Below are 4,645 nucleotides of genomic sequence, written 5' to 3'. Positions count from 1 at the left end.
GAACTTAGGTAGGATTGTCATTTTTATTATATTGGCTCAGCCTATCCATGGGCAATTACTATTTTTCCAGTTGTTTAGATCTGTCTTTATTTGTGTGAAAAGTGTTTTATACTTCTGGTCATTTAGTTCCTGGGTTTGTCTTGACAGGTAGACTCACAGGTATTTTATATTGTTCAGTTATTTTAAATAGAATTTCTCTTTCTATCGGTTGTTACTGGACTTTGTTGGTAATATTTGGAATTGCTGATGACTTATATGGGTTTATTTTGTATCTTGCAATTTTGCTAAATTTGTTAATAATTTCATGTAGCTTTTTAGTTGATACTCTAGGATTTTTTTTCCTGCTTCACAACTAAAAGGGGATTTTATTGATATCACAGCCCCATTAAACCCAGGAAAAGGCCTTTTTACAGGATACTACTACAGAGCACTTCAGTCAGAGAAGCCAAACCAAAATTCGGTCTCGAGGCTGGTCTTTATTTAACCTTCTTCTTAGGGCACAGATTGTTGGTGTGGCCACACTTCTTCTTATGGCAGTTTACAGCACAGGGGTGCAGGCAGGAATAACAGTTGCAGCAGATCATCTTGTCACAGTTGTACTTCTGAGCCAGCTGGTGAAGGGAAGGCTCGACAATACCCCACCCCTGCAAACAAAGCACAAAGTGCCGAGTAGACTCTTTCTGGATGTTGTAGTCAGAGAGAGTCTGGCCATCTTCTAGCTGTTTTCCAGCAAAAAATCAGACCTTGTTGATCTGGTGGGCTACGTTCCTTTTCCTGGATTTTGGCTTTGACATTCTCGATAGTATCGCTGGGTTCAACCTCAAGAGTGATGGTCTTGCCTGTCCAGGTCTTCATGAAGATCTGCATCTCTGCAACACTGTGTCCACTGCTGGGCAGCCTCACTGAAGAGAAATAGTGATACTTTGGGATTTTCTAAGTGTAACAACTGTGTAATTTAAAATTCTAAATGTGGGTTCTAATCTGTTCCCCCAGTTTGGGGGGGGAAACTGACTAAAATCACTGATAAAACTAGTTTAATTTTTAAGGGTTTATTGAAATATAGAAAGAGAAAGATTGAGAACAGAATTCTTACAACGTCGCAATCCTATCTTTCCTCAGCTCCTCTGTCTTTTCCTGCCATCACCACCAAGTCAGGAACCAAAAAGACAGCGCTCTTTGCGCAGGCTACCCTTTCCTCCTTCCTGTCCCTTCCCAGAATGGAGAGGTTCTTCAAGCTGGTTGGTTGATTGAGCCCGAAGTTCAAAGTTTTTTTAGATTCTGAGACCCATGCTTTCTTAAGTATTCTCAAGTACCAGCCAGATTTGCTTAGAATCTAGTCAACTACTAATCCAGTCAAATCAGCCAGTAATCCACTCAGGTGGGCTCCTGAGTATCTGTCAAATCTCATCTATCATATTCCATTATCTTGACACATCATATCATCTGTAAAGAATGATAGTTTTGTTTCCTTATTACTTATTCTAATTCCTTTAATTTCTTTTTCTTCTGTTATTGCTATAGCTAACTGTTATGGGGAGACTAGGAGCAGGTTTGAGATAGGGGTAGGGGGTTGGGGATAGGGGTAGGTGTTTGGGGTCCTTAGGAATTCCTCTTTAAAGAATTACACCCCCTTGCACACAAATCCAATAGAATAAGATAGTAGTTTATTTAGGGGCTAGGGAAGGGAAACCAAGAGAAAAATCCTTGGACTTCTCATAGGGAGAATGCATAGCACAGAGGCTTAGCTCTGAGATATCTATCTACTAGAGCAGGAGACAGGCAGATACTTTATAGAGGTTTGATGATGGATGGTGATCCAATGAGGTAATCATCTGAGGGAAAGTTCCCTTATTGGGGGAAGACCATCTCCCACTAGTGGTGGCTGGGGATCTCTTAAACCATCTCTTTCCTCCTAAAGCCACAAAGGCAGCAGCTGCACCCAATCTTATCTCCCTGAGGGGTGGGGGAGACTGGTTAGGTGTGTCTGTTCTTTGGTTTAGTTTCTCAAGGAGAAGGTTCTTTGATTAACCCCAGAGAATTTCTGGCATTAGATATATATCAGAATGACTGGAGATGCTTCTGGATGTTTGAGGCAATTAGGATTAAGTGATTTGCCCAGGATTACACAGCTAGTAAGTGTCTGAGGTCAGATTTGAACTCGGGTCCTCCTGACTCTAGGATCAGTGCTTTATCCACTGTATCACTCTATATTCAATATACTATACACATAGGAACCCAGATCCTCCAATAGTGGGGTGGGAGGGTAGATTTTTCAATCCTTTTTCCAAGGCCAAGCTGGCTTATTAAAATTATAAACTAATAAGTTTCACTCTTGTTCTTGGTATTTGTGTTACCATAATCATTAGGAATATTGTTTTCCTCATTAAACATCCTTCACTCTAAATTGTTTCATAAGAAACTCATACTTCAGGGCAGCTAGATGGCACAGTGGATAAAGCACTGGCCCCGGATTTAGGAGGACCTGAGTTCAAATCTAGCCTCTGACACTTGACACTATCCCTGTGACACTGGGCAAGTCACTTAACCCTCATTGCCTCACAAAAAAAAAAAAGAATTAAGAAACTCATAATTCTCTGAATTCTTAAGTCATTATCTTTTTTTCTTTTTTGCAGGGCAATGGGGGTTAAGTGACTTGCCCAGGGTCACACAGCTAGTAAGTGTCAAGTGTCTGAGGCCAGATTTGAACTCAGGTCCTCCTGAATCCGGGGCCAGTGCTTTATCCACTGTGCCACCTAGCTGCCCCCAAGTCATTACCTTTTACACTCAAGAATATTATATGAAATCCATGTAGTACAATTTGATTAGCCATTTCTAATTGACTATTTACTCTATTTTCATGTTCAGTGACACTATTGTTATCCTTTACTTAGGGTTAGCATTTAAATTTAATCCTCATGCTTCTTCCTTAGTAATAGAGAACAAACTAACACTAGAATGCAATCTTGGTCTCTACTGTTTTTTCTTCCTCTAATATTGAGATGCCCTGTATATTTAGACAACTACCTATTTTCCTCTTGTAGACATGAGTCACCTTTGAGTTTCAATCAAGATTTTAATTCCAAAAGAAGTAAAATATACAAGTGATTTGAAATTTTAGCTTATCTTTTTAACACAATTGATCATGAATTTTTGAATCTCAACTAATTACTATCCATTTCACTATAGAACTCAGCAATAGTGACCACATAACATTGTGTTAGAATCTGGAAAATGCATTCCTAATTTATCCCCATTCACCCTAACATCATACTTCTCTTCTATGTGCAAAGCAAATATTCACTCTTATTTCCCAGAAAGCTCTGGGCAAACATTTGGCATTTCCCATATATTATATTGCATCATAATCCAAAACCCCTGGTTAGATTATTTTAAGTTCCATGACCCCAAGTAATCAGAAAGCCAATGGTATTATCCTGGAACTCTGCTCACATACCCATCATATGATCTTGAAGTAATAGCTCCCATTAGTATAATTTCTCTTTCAGGAAGGGAACTCTGACAGACATGTAGCACAAAGGTACAATTAGCACTAATACACCCCACCAAAGAAGCTACAGGATCTTTTCTCAAATACAGTGAAATCTCATATAATGATCTGGCCTTTGAGGATGGGTGAAACATTTCATATCCTGGCTTTGATACATACTAGCTGTATGACTCAGGTGAAGTCACTTAAGTTGCTTGTGATTCAGGTAATTCCCTAAGACTGGAAATTCAGTGAGGACTGATGTTTCAGTAGAAATATTGAGTCTACACATTGAGACCTCGCTATGCACAAGAAATCATTAAAAAAAGTCCAAACCAAAAGAAAAAAAACACAATGAAAAACCCTCATCAATTTCTCTTAAAAGCTGCCAAGAAAATATTTTTATAGGTACATATGTGTTTATATGTGTATATGAAAGAGACAGACAGAGGCAAAAAGAAAAAGATGGAGATGGTGACAGGAGTGGGGTAGAGTTTGCATAAATCCTATTTTAATAAATTTGAGTATAAGACAGAAATCCTGAATATAAAACCTCTATATTAAGATTGGAACTAACTTTTGAAAACATATTTTTATTTGTCATATTTGTAAATAATAACTTGAAATACTTAGGCTAAAATAATTCTAATCTACTCTTTTATTAGCCTTTAAATTAAAAAAATAAAGGGGAGGTTACTATCCCTCCAGTTTTATCATTCAATTTATCATGCTACTTTCTCTAATTGCACATAATTGTTCTTTAAACTTTTTCATTTTCTATGTCAACTTTTCTTGTTGTTGCTGATCACATGATACATCACATCTGTGATCCCCAAATATCTTGAAAGCCATTTTCCTTATTAGTTAGCTATATTTGTCAAACTTTATGTGCTAAAAGTCATCTTCTACGTCCCTTATGCCCTCTTTTTGCCAATTTCCCCTCATGTCCAGCTCTCCCTTTTAGCTTTCTTTACCCATCACTAACATTCTTGGAGTTCTCTTATCCACAGCATACTCTACTAGCAGAGAGGACAGACAAAAATATAATTTTCATGAATTGCTTTCAAGTGCTGCTTATAAACATGATAGTTTGCCTAGCTGCTGTCATGGGTACTATATAAATACCCATTCTCATTAACATTGAAATGGACAAAAGAA

General features: G+C 37.9%; 1 pseudogene; it reads right to left on the bottom strand.

The window, feature by feature from the left end:
• Nucleotides 1-476: 476 nt before the first annotated feature.
• On the bottom strand, nt 477-938 carry LOC122734543 (annotated as a pseudogene).
• Between the last annotated feature and the right edge of the window lie 3,707 nt (nt 939-4,645).

Source organism: Dromiciops gliroides, chromosome 1, assembly GCF_019393635.1.
Source record: "Dromiciops gliroides isolate mDroGli1 chromosome 1, mDroGli1.pri, whole genome shotgun sequence".
NCBI classification, from domain to species: Eukaryota; Metazoa; Chordata; class Mammalia; order Microbiotheria; family Microbiotheriidae; genus Dromiciops; species Dromiciops gliroides.
This window is presented reverse-complemented; position numbering and strand designations above follow the sequence as displayed.